Here is a 16734-nt window from a genome sequence, read left to right on the forward strand (position 1 = left end):
TATTTTGTTGAATACGCCATGAAAATAAACCCATAAGAACAAGTCACACATCAGAGGTGATTTCCAGGTTAAAGGCTTGTACTGCAAATGGGGATGCAGCACTTGCAAGTAGCTGCTGAAGCTCAATGGAAATCCAATTGCAAATAGGAGAAGCAGGGTCAACAGCAGGGAAATGTGTATGCTGAGATATACAATTTCATTACATATCAGAAGTATAGCAAACAGTAAAGCTTTGTTGAAATATAACTGGTGTTCACACTTAAAATACACTAGTGCAGAAATGGGAAATTGGAGATCAAACGAGGAAGAGAGATGCTGTATTAGGGACTTTTTTTTTTCCTTTGGAAATCTTTTCCAGAAATGACAGGTTGCAAGATCGGTATATACAGACTTGGAAAATACTGAAATGCATTTAACCTTCTGTCTCCTCAGAGTCAGTAAATGTCATTATTAATGATGTTCTCTAATGAAGTGTTTTATGGACAAAATAAACACTGCAGCTTTCTTATACAAAATTCTCTACTTACTTTAGTGCCAGTAAGTTCTGGGAAAAGTCTTTGTAGGTAGGACAAAAAAGAAAAAGTAGAGGCCGTTTTAAAGAAAATATAACAATCACTTTAATTAAGAAAACCTTATTATTTAAAGAACTGGACAAAACTAGCTCGAATGCAGGAAGCCTGTGGATTCCCCTAGACTTCCTGGGGGAGGGATCAAGTAAGAAAAATGCTTTACCAAGTATCTTTTCAAGTCTTTGGAAGTCCTGTCAAACGGAGAGGATCAATACTAATGTAGGGAGAGCACACAAACCCTTCAAAGCCATCTGAGCACAGGAGTTGCTGTGTAACCACTCCCACCCTGCCAAGCTGGGCAGCCTCACATGGGAACCACCACTGTGGGACATTGAGCTGCCATCCACGGCTTGAGGAGCAGGCAGCTTTCTTCTTTGACAAGCCCTGCAGCCATTGAAGCTGGGATCTGCTTGTTCTAAAGGGACTGACTAAAGAGGGAGAGGAAGCTTCAAAAGACCTCACTGCCTCTGTGAGCTAACCAGTCAGAAGACTGCACTGACAACCTCCTATGACATCTACCATCGGTTTTTTTTTTGACTTGTTCCTTATTCTGCCCTTTAACATTAGCATCTTCTTTCCATTTGTATGTGAAGCTTGCAGAAACATCATAAAATGAACAGTTCCTCTACTTCAGATGGGACTCTCCCTTCTTTTTCCCTGCTTCGTGTATTTTTTGTTTGAAGTTCTGTTGTGATCCTGATTCAGCAGTGTGATACATGGCTGTGAGTACTAAAGGAATAATTCAGTGGGAAGGGCAGTAATAACTGTCACATGCAATAGGAAAGGACAAAATATGGTTAACAGCTGGATTCAATAATAATCTTAGTAACTATTCTGTGATTCTCTGAAAATGCTAACAAAATTCTGAAGATGGGTCTGTAATTCCTACAGACCTTTGTATGTGTGTGTTCATTTAATTTAATTTTACTCATATAGTATAATGCTCTGTGCTAATACTGTCAGTTTACCCATTGCCAAATGCAGCCCATTTCAGTCCAAAGCAGGAGAATGGACGAATTATCTCACCTTTCTCAGTCCTGGCAGTGAACATTGGGTCAGCATATTCTGCTCATTTCCTTTTCCCACTTCTGTCTGCCCCGGCCTTTCTCAGCTGATTCACCAAATTATCCAAGCCCTTACTGAAAAAAGCATTTCACAAGACACCCGTATATTGGAACATGACCCATACTAATGGGAATAAATTTTAGAGATTATCTCAGAGGGGAACTTTCAAATGTCTCCACTTTGACTGATATGTATTTTCAGAGAGGCCAAGGGTTTTCTTTATTTTGCTGACACTGCATCAAATAACTCAGATGTCCCATTTAAGGAATTCAGATTAAAAACAAAACCAGATCCATATTTATGTAATGAAGAAGCTGACAGAAATGCTTTGGTGATTTGGCAGACATCTAGTTTAACATGTCTTGAAACTGTTGACCTCAATGATTCACATCTCATCCTTTCAAAGAAAAATTCTTTACTTCACTTATTTTCTCAGTTTATAGTTAGGCTTTTTATCTTGCTTCCTGTGACCTAACTCATATTTTATCTGAATCCTCTTGAGATAACAGAGACCACAGAAGACATTTCTTGTTTTCATTTGTTCTGTTTTTGTCTTGGTTGTTAAAAATACAGTGGGAAAAAAGGAGAACTTAAAAAAGGAAGGATAATGCCACTTGATCACACTAATCTTGATGGCCTGGTCTTGTGGCTTACTCTCATCACGCATTTGCAACAAGTCATTCCTTTCCCCATCACTCTCCAACAAGCTAAGGCAGCAGCTGTCAGTCTGTCCCTGCTCCTCCTTCAGTCCTGCCCCCACTCCCTGCAGGTAGCAGATGTCCTATTCGGTATGTCTGTGCTGATAAACAGCAGAGCATGAGGGGGTGAGCACTGGTTTTGGACCCCTGGTTATTTACATTGCCTAAATTTAATGCTGTGTTTTGAGTCATGGACCATTTCAGTTCTCTGTCTGCAAGACAACCTGCTCCTGAGCCATCAGCACACTCGTGTGATCTCAGAGCCATGGCCCACAAGCAGAGTCTGCAGACATGGAGAAGACTGTTGTAAATCAGGATAACCCCCGGCATCCGGGAGGAATGACAAGGACTCCATTGATTTCAGAAGGCTAAATTAATTACTTTATTATACTATATTATTCAATACTATATTACTGAATCTGCACAAGCACCCAACTCAACTGCACAGAATCTCGTGACTATCAGCTGACAGCCCTGACACACACACAAATTGAATTGTTCAATGAATCAAAACACTCACACCAGAATCCAATCAAGCAAATTCCTTCAGGTAAATAATCTTCCTCAATGCATTCCACTTGTTCCAAAACACAGGAGCAGTAAATGAGATAAGAATTGTTTTTTATTTCCTCTGAGATTCAGAGAACATGAATCCCAGCAATATCCTTGGGAAGTTGTGCCTTGCTTTTCTCTGTGAAGAGAAATGCAGCTACAGAAGACAAAGGCATGGCCAGACATCGATCTACTGCCTTCCTGACCAGCCCTTAGGATGTGGTGAAGCCTCATTGCAGGAGCAGTGTTTGTCCCTGTCACTGACACTGCTACTGAATCTACTGCTAAGAACCTCTAGGGATGGATGTAACTGTGCCTGCCAGAGGATGCTGCCCACAAAATCAGTAAAGATATACAGTTCAACCATTTTTAGGCAAATAAATCTTGGGTTAAAATTAAAAGCACAGAAAAATCACTTGGACACTTTGCTATAGACCTTTACTCCTTGCTACATAAACTGGAGCAAATGCTGTATGCATGACTTGGAGGAATTCCATGTGGAGAAAGAGGGCTACAGTCTGGAGGATAAATTCACTCCACCCTGATGAGGCCAGTTGGCACTGCCCATAGGCAGAAGTGCCTTTGTTTGCAGGAACCTGAACTATTAAACACTCTTGATGAAATGGCTCCTTCCGGCTGTGCTGCTGCAGTGCTTAAAAACAGAGAGCAGAGACAGCGCTGCCACCTGCTGCTCCCAGGGACGTGGCTCTCATGCTCACTGAGGGCATCAAAGCTTTCCTATAGAATCCCAGAATATTCTGAGCTGGAAGGGACCTACAAATGTAATTGAGTTGAATTCTTAAAGATTGGATGTGAAAAGTTGGTATTTACTGTAAAAGTAAATGCTAAAAAAAAAAAATCAAAGTTCATAGTCAAAAATTGTTCACCATAAAATTAAATACCAAACTTTGATCTTTGCAAAGCATCAGGCAATAACATAAGCTACTACTATGGTCCTGTAATGTTGTTGTTCTATTTCTGGAGTCCCATACTGTTGTTATCAGATTTCTAAAGTCCATACCTCCTTGGTGCATTCTTACGGCTGCAGATCTTCACAGCACAGACTCCTTCTTCTCCATGTTGTTCTCTCTCAGTTCAGGGCTCTTCCAAGGCTCTCCCTGACTGGCTAACCTGCCCCTTTTATCCCAGTTATCTTCATTGACTGCAGCTGCAGCCCATCAAGGACAACCAGGACCTCCCGGGGCAAAGCCTATACACAGATATTCAAGTACAGATATTCAAGTACAATACTTTTCCTCTACTTTATTTCCCCCTTTGCTTTTACTTACAGAACAAGGTTTTACATACAATACTTCAAGTACAATACATACATTTTCCCATGACTCAAAGGCCATGTACAACACCCATAGCTCCTTGCTCAAAGGCCATACTCTTTCACAGCTCCTTGACCCAAAGGCTATGTCCTTTCGCAGCTCTCGGCTGTCTGATCTTCTACCAACTATCCACAGCTCGTGGCTGTCACAGCTCTCAGCTGTCTTATCTTCTACCAATTATCACATCGGGGTCACCAACGTTGTTCTTCTATTTCTGGAGTCCCATACTGCTGTTATCAGATTTCTAAAGGCCATACCTCCTCGGCATATTCTTACAGCTGCAGATCTTCACAGCACAGACTACTTCTTCTGCATATTACTGTCTCACAGTTCAGGGCTCCTTCAAAGCTCTCCCTGCCTGGCTAACCTGCCCCCTTTTATCCCAGTTATCTTCACTGGTCACAGCTGCAGCCCAATTAAGGACATCGCAGCTGCAGCCCATCAAGGACAACCAGGACCTCCCGGGGCAAAGCCTATATACAGATACTCAAGTACAATACTTTTCCTCTACTATAATGTCACAGTCCTAAAAAGAAAGCAAGCTGCCTTGCCATCCTGTTTTGCAGTTTAGTCACACCCTTGATGCAGTTGTCTTTGGCTAGTTCAGTGTAGAGAGTTTGGTTAGGAATTTACTGAAACTGCAGGCAATTAACCTCTCACCAGCCTGAGGCTTTATAGTAACAATGCTGTCCTTAAAGAAAGGCACGATGGGCAACAGACAAGAGTGACAGACGTAAGAACAATATGCAAGAAAAATATGGCAAAATCCTATTGACATGCATGACCTAAAAGTGTTAATGTATTTACTCCTCTTCTGCATCACCTGTCCTATACAGATGAAATGATTAGCCTGAGTCTTACACACCTTGTCTTTGATAAACACTATCAGAACTGCACTTAAAGCAACACTATTTAAGGTCATGTTAGAAATCATCACATTTGTCAGGCTAAAATGGTACGTTATTGTTAAAAAACAGTAGCTACTACAATTGCTATAAAGTTTTGTGGAAATGGGACACATGTTTGTAGCTGGCAAGAGCTGTGGTTTCTGCAAATAAATTCAGACACAACAGACTGAATAGTGAAGGATATCTAAGGGTTACTATAAAGTCAGTGCTGATGAAACTATACTGGAATTTTAACAGCTAGGCCTATGACCCTGAAGCTTTTGATGACACCTTAATAAAGAATTAGATTAGAATCTGTGATTTAACTACTGAGTTGCAAAAGCTGCCAGAAACTGACAAAGGGTGATGATTTTTTCTTACAACAATGCCTATGTAAATTTTAAAGTAACTGTACTATTTCAGAAATTCAATTTCAGATCTTCCCCCAGAAAGCATTTTGATGAAATACAGAAGTGCATCTGGAAAGACAGTGCATGCTGTGCAGCCAGTCACGCATCCTGGCAAAAGCTGCAGGGAACTGCAGCCACCAAGTTGAGAGAGGCCAACATTTCAACTTCTATATTTACATTTGCAATGTTGATTTCACTGGGAGAGAGTTGCTTCCTGGCTTTTGGAACACCACTTTTTTTTTTTTGTGCTAGATTCTAAAGAAAACTGCTTTTCATATTAAAAACAGTGCCTGGAACACGGTGTGGCATTAACACCTGCTCATGCTTTGTCTTGCAATGCTTTGAATCAGGATCATCCTTGCTTATCAAGTCAAGCTGTCAGCTGCTTCACTGCCGAGGTGCATGAGCACCACTCTGTAAGCCCATTCTTCTTCCCTATTAGAGTCCTTGCTCATGAATCATTCAAATCCCTCAGCCTGAACCCTGCTTTGCTGCTGCCTTCAGTAATTTTTATTTGCGCCTGGAAACTCTTTGGGATGTCAAAAAAGAGCTGACAGAAACAAATGCATCCCAATGTATCTCTTTCCTCCTGCAGTGCAAATTCAGGCAGGTTAGCTTCTAGCACTGGCAGCTTGAACAAGAGTGGAGCAAAGGAATGTTTCCCCAGCCAGACATGATTCTCAAGTGTGAGAAAAGGACTAATACAGCCTTACCTCCTGGGCAGCCAGGTGCCTGGCATTTCCCAGCTGAGGTGTATTTAACTGGGTCCTCATTTGGATGCATCAGGCTAGGAGGTTTCTGAGTGAAAGCACTGTGAACGTACTCAGAGTCCTTTCTAAGGAAAACTACTATGAATCTTAACGCAAACATTGGACCTGATATTCCCCGACTAGTAAGAATGCACAACACATAAAATACTACTACTACTTCAAATAATCAAGAAATCATTGAATATAACTAGGGGTTGTATATATATCTAGCTACTACAAAGTTCAACCTAAGTAAAGATTGAAAGTAGAAGTTAAGAAAAACATATGGGGTAAATTTGTACATATTTTCTTAGTCACACTGTGTTAGCAGACAAAACATGTTCAGGCTCCATGTGCATTTAACGGTATATTTGTTTCTCACTCTGACACAGTGACTTGAAATCCATAAGCGTAACTACAGTCTTCCTAGCTCAGGTGATAGATGTTTGTGCTTCAGGGGTAGGGATTAATGCATTAAATTAGTTATGCTTTCCTGGGCAGCAATTTGCCAGAAGAGGTGTGGATGGATTTGTGATTTGCATAACAAGGTTTGAAATACCCACAGCTGAGGAAAACAGAACAGAATATTTCAGTTGGATGGGTCCTACAATGTTCACCTAGTCCAAGACTAAGGCAAGCAGCTCCAATTAATGTAAGTTGTGTGGCTAAGACCACTAATAAGCTTTGTGTCTTCAACCAAAAATCTTTAGAATGTCATAAAATTTTCTTATACAACCTTGTATTTTCTGCTCTGAGTAAGCTTAATTCTATATAGAAGAGAAATTGCTTAAATTCTACAAGAACACTCAAAATAAGGTATGGTGAATGGAACAAACCAGGTATTAGCTTAATCTGGTGTGGTCTGTAAGGTTTAAATGCCCAATAAGCTTACTGACAATACCTAGCTGAGATTAGTAAACAAAATTTTATTCTTCATAGAGGAAGAGCAATATCAGAAAAAACATTTTTGCTCAATGTATGGGGGAAAAGAAAAAGTTTGTGTAGAAGAATAAATTACATGAAGCAGGGAGAAACTACTTGGGCAGATGTTACAGTCAGTTTTACAGCATATCAGGCACTATAGTATGTATAGATGAGGTTACCTTGATGTTTCCCAACCTGTATATCAAATACATGCTGCTGGAATGTGCCCAGCTCACTTCTGAAGAGCTCCTGCAGGCAGTATGATTACTCATAATAAATATAGCTTAAAATATTTTTCCTCCCTATAGCTACCAGAAGACCCTCTCCATTCCACGAATCTGCTCCTCCACTCCATCCTACTCTTGAGCCCTGTTCTGGATGCATGATGTGTAGCTAACTTGGCACTGTTGAGGTGTGCCCCCTTGTACCTGCAAAGATGCCAACTCTTAGGGTTATAGGTAAGCACCTCCTTTGCCTTCACAAGCATTTCCTTTCTACTACAAAGCAAAAAAGCCCCAAAGCAGGTGTGTTGAGCACTCAATGGGGATGATGGAAAAAAGCAACAGCACAGTAAAAGGATGAACATAGAGGTTTCTTGGAAAAAGTAATGAGAACCTCCCCTACGAGTATGAGCCTTGCTGTGTTCAGCTGGTAGTGATCCAGACATCATCTTTGTCCACTAGAAATCAGAGAGCCACATCAGCCTTGACCTGGGGACAGAGGCTGAGAGGTTAAGAAGAGACATCACTTGGGCAGGTTACTGATGAGTATTTTCAAGTCACTCCCCTATCAAACAGGTGTGAATAACCACATTTACTGTCAGTATTATATATATCAGTATTATACGCAGTATTAAATATATGGTTATTGTACTCCCTATAAGCACTGAAGAGATGTGCCTGAGGGCTTATAAAATACAGAAATAATAATTCCATACTTCTTTTGCTTTTCCTTAGCTATATATTTAGTTTCTTCCTTTCTCTTTTTCCCTCTTAACATCCTTATACTTGGTAGTTTTAATTTTTTCCCTCTTTCAGACTGTCAGTCACAACCAGTATCTTGACTTAAAAAGAGATCTTTTCTTATTTCAGATGCCTTTTACTGTCACTATGACTGCAGGCTTTCTGCTTATCTCCTGCTCCTCAGATAAGCTTCCCCTTCGCTAAGATCCATCCTATAATCTCAACCTATTTATATGTGATTTATCCTCCTTGAGATGAATAGATTTTTTCTGCTTGTTTTATTTGAAGGGATTTTATTTAAGAGACTCAGTTCTGATACAATCTAGACTCTTGGCATTCTGTTAAAAAATACAAGCATTAATGAAGAAAGCTTTCCATTTTCTGAGAAAGGCATTTTGGCAAGAACTATACAAACACAATACTCATGAAAAATTAAAAGGTGAAAACAAATAAACAATTTGCTTTGCATGGGCATAGCACTTTCCAGGATAGCAAAACTTTGGGGCATATACTTCTGCTGTTGTCATATTGCTGACACAGAAAAGATAATTCCTCTGCTTAGTTCATAAGCAATTAACAAATAATCTTTTTTTTTTTTTTTTCAACAGCTTGCAGTATACAAAAATAAAATAGCCTCTTAAAAATCTAATTCCTATATTCTCAAGGGCTTGAAGACTCTGTAGGCTGCTGGAATTAACTGGCTGTGATTATCTGTAAATCCAGATGTTTACTTCATTAAAAGTTCATGAAATCTAAACACACTCTTCATTTCATATATCTCTTACATGTCTCTCAAACATTTATTCTGTTGATATATTTATTTTTAGTGATAATATATTGGCATTTACAAACATGGATCATACATAGATGATATCTTACAGGAAATCCCTACAAAGCAGAGTAGTAATTCCTCTATGTAAACACTTGCAACAGGAAAGAACATTCAGAATTTTCTAGACACATGAACTGAATTCTATTTGGGCCTCTCCAAGAGGCTAAGAGCAAAACACATGCAGTGAACTTTTCTAAGAAGGAAGACAAGCTTGTCAAACTCACTTTCAAGCAAGTAGAAGCAACCCTTAGCCTTTCTTTACAGGTAAGAAACAGATGCTTTTCATTATTTTGGGCAATAACATCTCATTAGCACAGCGCATCAGCAAGCTGGGTAACATCAGCTATGGCTGATTAAGTTGATTCCAAGTTTCTTCAAGCTTGGCTCAGTCCAAAGAAAAAATCAGGTTGGTTTATGCAGTGGATAACAGGTAGGAGAAGTCCTGGAAACACCGCTAAGGATAAGGGCTGAAGGAAATGTGCTGGCAAACTCAATTTTGGCCCTAACAGAAGGCTGTCTGCTATCTCACCCTCTAGGCAGAGATTTTTGGCAGTTTTGGAGTGAATAATTTCCCCTGCCAAGTAACTGAAATATATTCTCTGTGACACATTATTTTACATAGCAGGTCAGGAAGGGTATCAGTGAATAGGAGCTCCAGCATCCCTTTCTGGCACGGGTTGAACAGTTGAGATACACTGCCTGCAGGAGCTAAGAGTGTGTAATTACAGCCTTCACTCACAGATGTCCTCACTGGCATGAACTCTAGTTGTAGCCATTGGTGGCATGTGCTTTGGCAAGTTCTTGAGAGAATGGATATTTTCCAGGATGTCTGGAGCAGCTAAGAGCTTGTGGAGCTGCACTCACCATGTAGGAGCCTCTGAGGCCAAAGAAGGAGAAACAAGTGTGAGTATGCTAACACTGAAGGTTCTCTCTCTCTCTTTATGTCTACAGAAATAGTTTTTAATCTTCACTTCTGTGGAAGTGAATAGCAATTCTCTAATGAGATTTTATTAATTTCATTTCAGCTGTTGTTGAGAGATGATGAAATCTGGTGGAGAGACACTTCACTGAGAGGCACAGTGGAGAGCTGGAACCACCTCTACTCAGAGCATCCTTCAGGACTGGTACCCTGGGGGGACAGGAGCAAGCAGGGGACTGTGAAACACTGCACAAGCCTGGCAGGATTTGACAGCACTGAGGTCAGTTCTGCCAGTAGGGATACAAACTTGCATCTCAGCAGAGGAGCAAACTAAACTAGTGCAAACATGTTTTTCTCAGGTAGTCAAGCAAGGTACCTAAAGTAGTAAAAAAATAATTTACCAACTTATCTATAGTAGAGTGCTGTGAGCTTTCACTCCCTTCATACCTTTGCAGATGCTGTAAGCACCCCTGCTAAGGATTTTGATATTTCTTCTATTAAGCATAATGGGAATTTTAAATTGTTTTCAACAGAAAAAGAAGCAAAGAGAACAAAGCAGCACATTCAATGTCTGAGTCTGTTGAAATGAATGTCTGCATTTCATTTGCTTCTTTTAATCTAACTTAAAGAGTTAATGTTAGTTAAGCACAGCTTGCATTGGTACATAGTGGAAGAAAGCAAAAACAAATACATTAATTACTGTTCACTGACCACAGTTATGATTTTGAAACATGCTCAATTAGTGAACAGTATACCTCCAAATCACAGCTAAAATTAATACAAAAATTTGAAGCACAATCACCAATGTCATTATTATTAACTATTCTACCTTTGAGGGATCACTCTGTCAAAAATAATAATTTTATCAATACATTTTAAATTCCTTTTTATAAAACACATTTTTTTTAAGAAAAAGGTGTAAGTAAGACCTGTAAATTTAAAAAGTTCCATTAAAAGGCATTTTTTCTTGTATAGAATTCCTACCCAGGAATGATACCATTCTTGTGATCAACTTCTCAGAATAGACTTAGGTACAGCCCTTAACTTGCTCCTCTGCAAATCAATGCTCTTATCTTTTGATTGTATCCAAAAGCACCAAAAAATGTGTTTTTACCCCTTTAAAACCTATCTGAAGCCTGTCCAACCCTACAGGAAGGTAGGCTGGTAAGAAGGGGGAGTAGAGGTTGCTTTTTTTATCCTAATTAGCTAGATAATGAGTTGTATTTTCCCTATTAGGAGAGCTCTTTTGCTGAATCCTCACACTGTTAAGTTCTAAGAGACAGCTTAAGGCTCTTGACTCGCACTGATGGTAATGCAGAAGATGGATGTAGTTTCCACTCATGTTTTGCAGAGGCCTGATTCTGTTTCTGTTGTTGTTGTGGTAGAAGCCAGGTCAGAATGCTATTTATTCACAGATAGGAGAATTGCTGAGAGAAGATTTGAAGACATGACTGAAATGTTTCACAGAGATACAGAAGATTACTTTCAGAGAGCCAGGGCTCACAAAAAGAACTCTGATTTAAAGCTGCTCCATAGGGGTTGTGAGTAATTTAGCATAGGAGAAAAGCCTCAGATGTTGTGCATGTAAAATACCACACCACTGCATGTTATAAAATGACACAGCTGTCCTCTGCTCCCTTGGCATTGGACAGGGCTGTAACTTCCTTATAATTAACCAAAACAGGAGATCAATTATCACATTTTCCTAGAGATCACCTGAAAAGAAGCAGCTGGGAGTATTTCCCCATTTGACATAGGGTGCACAGCCTCTTTTCCTGTGTTCTCCACATTCAGTGATGCTCAAGACGTGTGTGGAAGGTGTCCCCTTCAGTGTTCTTGCTCACTGAGGCAGAAACCACCTGCAGGTCCCCACAACATTGAGAGGGTGCTTTTTGTCTTCTAATTTTCACAAAGGTGCTTGAAGGAAATTAACACAGCTCTGACCTTCACTAATTGCTCACTTGATTACGTTTCTCAGTCACACTCTGTAGCTCTGTATCGGCCAAGGACACAGAATACACTGCTAATGTCTGTCCTCCCTCTCTCCCTCCCTCTTCTCCACACTCTGCACAGCATTGCCCTCCCAAAATTATCCAAAGAAATGTCTGCAGCACCCTGGTAGGAGGAAAGTGCATGAGCCCTTGATGACTTTCTGAGGTCCCTTACAGCCTCTGTTATTCTGGCTCTTCAACATCTTTCATGCTTGAATGTGCAGATTTCCACAGCAGCTGGATTTCCTAGGACATGCAGTTCCAGCTAAATGCATCTAGCTGTAAATGCAAACACAGACAAAACAATTTCTATGAACAGATATTGTCAGATGTAACTTGACAGGTAACAGTCATTACAATTCACATGAAATATTGAAATGTATGAATGTATACGTTTGTGTTCAACTATATACAGCCTGTGAAACTGAGTTTGCAGAGAGAGGCAGCCTCTCTTTAGGAGTTGAATTCTTCTTCTGTCATTGGGTGGAATAATGCATAATTCAAGTTTTTGGAGATATTACTTGGTATCACTTGAGCATAATGCCGAGGCTGATAAGTTCACTCTGAACAATGACTCAGAAATGGGAAAGGTTTCAGCCTAATAGCCATCCATTGACTGTCAAAGTCAAACCTATGGAACTGCACACATTTTAGAGAGCATGTAAGTCCCAAAAAAGCAAAGGATTTCTGACTCTTAGGCAATATGCTCTGCTGTGGGACTACTAGACTCTTTTTCTTGCACTGTCTTAACAAGACTGTGAAGCTTGAATGAGCATATTTGAACCTCCAATTCAGTTTAGATCATTAACTCCTTTTGATGATTTTATGCAGAAGGCTAAATATTTCACTGAACTCAGTATTAAAATTCAAACAATGCAGTCATATGTAATTAGGTATTTTCTAAGCAATATTATACCTCTTCACACAGCGAAGACTGCTAGAAGAAATAATACACCAATTTCTGTTCAGAACAGGGATAAAATATGCTCTTGCCCAACTAAGTTTCTCACGAAGAAGCTGAATACATAATAATTTACATCTACCGAAAAAGTATCGTTTTCTCTTTATCTGCCTTGGGTCATGCTGGCAATACTTTGGAGCCCTTTGTATTTCTTAATAGCAATGTGGATTTACTGCCACTAGGTGTTACCCTTCCTCCATTTGTGAAGAAAACTGCCCTCCCTGAATAAACCTGGCTCATCCGTGGGTGTACCGCCCAAAATGCAAAACAGGGGCCCATCGCGATGGAAGTATCTTTGTAAACACGGAAACAACAAAAGCTTCCCCCGCAAAACCCCCCACAAACAAACAAAAGTCACAACCCTCCCCCCCCCCAATCCACTAAACTAATCCCCCCAAACCAACGTAAACGTCTCAAAATATTAAAAGAAGAAAAACTGTTGTATCCTGACAGGTTAAGACAGTGTCCCTGTAGCTAGTTCTGGTCAGCAGCTAATAGCAAACACTGAAATGTGACTGTCTTACCTGTAAGAGCTACTGCCCAGAAATGTCCCAACACTGCACAGTCAGAGATTTTCAACTCCATGTTTATTGTCATAAAGCCTTGTCTGTTCACTAGACCATATTTAATATTTACCAGCCTTTATGGGGGCTGTATGCCTTACAGGAGGCATTCTGTGGCAGCCTTTAATGTTACATGTACCAATATTTCACTGTCTCCCACACAAAACAAGAATAAACCACTACGACTGTGTTACGCAACCCAATGACTGACACATAAGTAAAAAATTGTTGATATATTTACCCATTGTAATACCCACAGACGAGGTCCAATCCTCCTCACTGAGACAAACGTTGCCAAATGAAAAGAGATGGGAAATGGAGAAGAAATTAGATGAACATATTGTGAAAAGAGGAAAAATTTGTTGACGAAAGAAGTCACAATAACCAAAACCTCGCAGCCAGGCAAGGCATAAAGCAGCAGTGAGATGCCCACAGAATATCATTTCTCTGAAGAGACGTAGCTTCAAAACAGTTATTTCAGTGCTGGGCATGTTTTTAAGCCCAGAAAATGACATCTATCTCAGAGACAAACACTGCAAGCTGGGTCTTTGCCCAGGGCTGTTGAACAGGCTGTATGAACAGTGTCTTGAGAAGGCTCCTTGCTCCCTTTTAGAAGGGGAGGCTGGAGTCAGCTTCACATTGACAGAGAGAACAAGCAGTGGGATGGACTGGTTTGTGCCCTCAAAAAAAACCTGGGACAGTGGGCCAAATACCTTATTGTGTCAGCTGTGCTCCTCCCAACCCCTTTGATGTGCATGGCTTTGGACATCCCAGGGTGCTGCACAGCAGCAGGTGGGTCCTTGTCACCTGATCTCCCACGAGACAGAAGGCAGGCAGAGGAGCTCTGAGGAGCCAGTGGCTGCAGCAGCAGCATAACTTACTCATCTCTGAAGCTTCTGAAAAAATGCACTGGAAGAATCCATTAAGCTCAGGACTTATCAAGTCTGGTCTCAAATCTAACAAAGCTCAAGACAAACAGAGTCAAGTCTAATGAATATGTTAGTGGGTTTTTTTTTTCCTTAACCTGCATTGATACTCACCTAATGCCAGAAAAATGAAATTATTTTAATTAACAGATGAATTAAAGATCCCATTTTTAAAATATGGGCTAAGACTCACCTGCTGGTAAGGTACAAAATCTTCCACTGCAAGTTCTGCTATGAATAAGCGCCTGCTCAGGCATTATATGATCTCATCCTCTGGGTGCACAGTTTAATCACAGTGCTCTCAATAGAGAGCCCACACTAGGGAAGTGGAGTTTAAAATACGAATCTGTGGGAGGCTCTTGAGGTGGCTTCTTGCTAAGTATGGCCGGGAGCAGGGTGATGTGGGGGGAGATGCCACATTAAGAGACCAAGAGATAAAAGCAACTCCATAAAACTGTCACCAGCAAACCACCACGTGAAAATTTCATGTGCTTTTACTCTGGTGAATTGCCCCTGAAATAGTATACAGAAAGAAAACAAAAATTCTGTGTGTGGCAGTACATGTCATGTTATTTCCCCCCTTTTTTTCCTCCAGCAACAAACTCAGGTGTTTAAACGGGTGGCAAAACAACTTAATTCAAGATTATTTAATTTCCTCCCTCATCTTTCAGAACTGTTTTAACCTCTCTTCTACTTCTCTCAGAAAAAACCCAAACAAAAAATGAACAACCAAAACAAAAACCTAAACGAAACCAAACAAAAAAAAAAAAAAAAGAAAAAAGAAAATAGAAACAAGCTCTTGTAACAAAATGTCAGCAAAGCGTCAGATTAACCTACTTTGCCATTCCACTCCCACAAATGAAAATACTTGGTCAAAACCCTGGTAACTGGATTTCCAACATGGAAAAACTAGTGGTCCACATCTTTTTAACCATATTCTTAGTCTTGTTCAGATGAAACTCCTGTAAATTCTGAGTGTCCACTCTCCCCAGACCACAGTATCTCCCTGTCAGCTCTCCCCTGACACATTATTTTTACCACCTATTCCCTTTTCAAAACTTCTGTTTCTCAACTCCCCCTCTTCTTCCTCTTCTTCTCTTGGGCAAACTTATCTCGCTTTTCGAGAACTAACTTGCCTTTCCTTCCTTTCCCACTTCTCACTTTTTGAAGGGCTTCTAGCCCCTGCCTCTGCATCTTTTGATTTCTACTTCACCGACCACTGCAATGGGGCACTTGCAGCAGGGTAGTTTGGAGAGGGCTTCGCTCCCCCCTACGAAAGAGAGCACTGACCATTGTCTTCACACTCGTCGGACATTCCTGTCCTCCGAGCTGTTCTCTCGAGGAAGAAAGCACGCGTGAACTCCCACTGGAGAGCAGCTGAATGCATCGAGGCAGCAGCTCTTTACCGCTGCTTGCAGAGAGACACAGAAGCGTAGATTAAATTCAAGCAAAAGCCTGAAACAAATGCTTTCTACCAACGCATGTTAAATAGGTGCTTATGCTTCACGCAGATCCCGATGTACCTAATTAATCCTAATTAAATCTGAGCTGTAAGGGCACCTAAATACACAAATATGCACGCAGACACGAGGAGCCCGGCTCTCACGGTTGAAGTGCTGCTTGTCAGGCACCTGGAGGGGACCCCATCGGCGCCGAGGTGTCCCTCGCCGCCGGGGCATCCCTGGGACGGCGCTCCCGGCGCCTCCCAAGGGTGCGGTCCGTGCGTCTCCCTCCGGGAATGAGGATCGGCGCGGGGTTTTATGGAGTCCTTCATGGGGGTGTCTCGCAAGCCCGAAACAGGCCGGGGAGCCGCGGGAGGAGAGAGCGGGCAGCACCGCAGGCTCGCGTTTTCTCCTGCGAAGGCGACAGGAGGGAGGGGACACAGTTATCTCGCCGGGGTTCTCATTTGGAGAGGGTTGGGACAAGCCTTAGGAGGATTAGCAGGGCTGCAGCACAGCGCCTTCGGGGGAGCAGCAGCGTCCCGCCGCTTGCCCGCTCCTGCACTTCGGGGCAAACAGAGGGCTTTTCCTGCCTGCGGAAAACGAGACGCCTCGGAGAAGCCGAGGAGCGAGCCGGAGCCTCGCTCAGGGGCACAGGGGGAGGCAGGGAGAGAGGCGGGACCCCCAAGGTTTTACCCCCGCCGGACACGCACCGCGGTGCTCGCCCACGGCGACGGGAGCCCGGCGGGCGCGCACCGGGCGGGGAGAGGCTCCCCACCGCAACCGGGGAAGGAGGGGGGGAACGGGGGACGGACGACGACGGGGGACCCTGCGTCAGTGCAGGGCCGTCCCCTTCTCCTCCCCGTGCGCTCGGCTCTGCCTCCCGCCAGCCTCCCACGCCTCCCGCGAGGTGCGGCCGCGCTACATAAACACGGCCCTGCCGCCGGAGCCGG

At 42.0% G+C, this 16734-nt stretch overlaps 1 long non-coding RNA gene across 1 annotated transcript; it reads right to left on the minus strand.

The window, feature by feature from the left end:
* Positions 1–8409: 8409 nt before the first annotated feature.
* Positions 8410–13625, minus strand: LOC118697286 (uncharacterized). Its single transcript, XR_004981742.1, has 2 exons — positions 13378–13625; positions 8410–12171 (listed from the first exon to the last, which is right to left on the minus strand). It is a non-coding gene; the product is annotated as an uncharacterized LOC118697286 (long non-coding RNA).
* Between the last annotated feature and the right edge of the window lie 3109 nt (positions 13626–16734).

The sequence above is a fragment of the Molothrus ater genome, chromosome 2 (assembly GCF_012460135.2).
Source record: "Molothrus ater isolate BHLD 08-10-18 breed brown headed cowbird chromosome 2, BPBGC_Mater_1.1, whole genome shotgun sequence".
NCBI lineage: Eukaryota > Metazoa > Chordata > Aves > Passeriformes > Icteridae > Molothrus > Molothrus ater.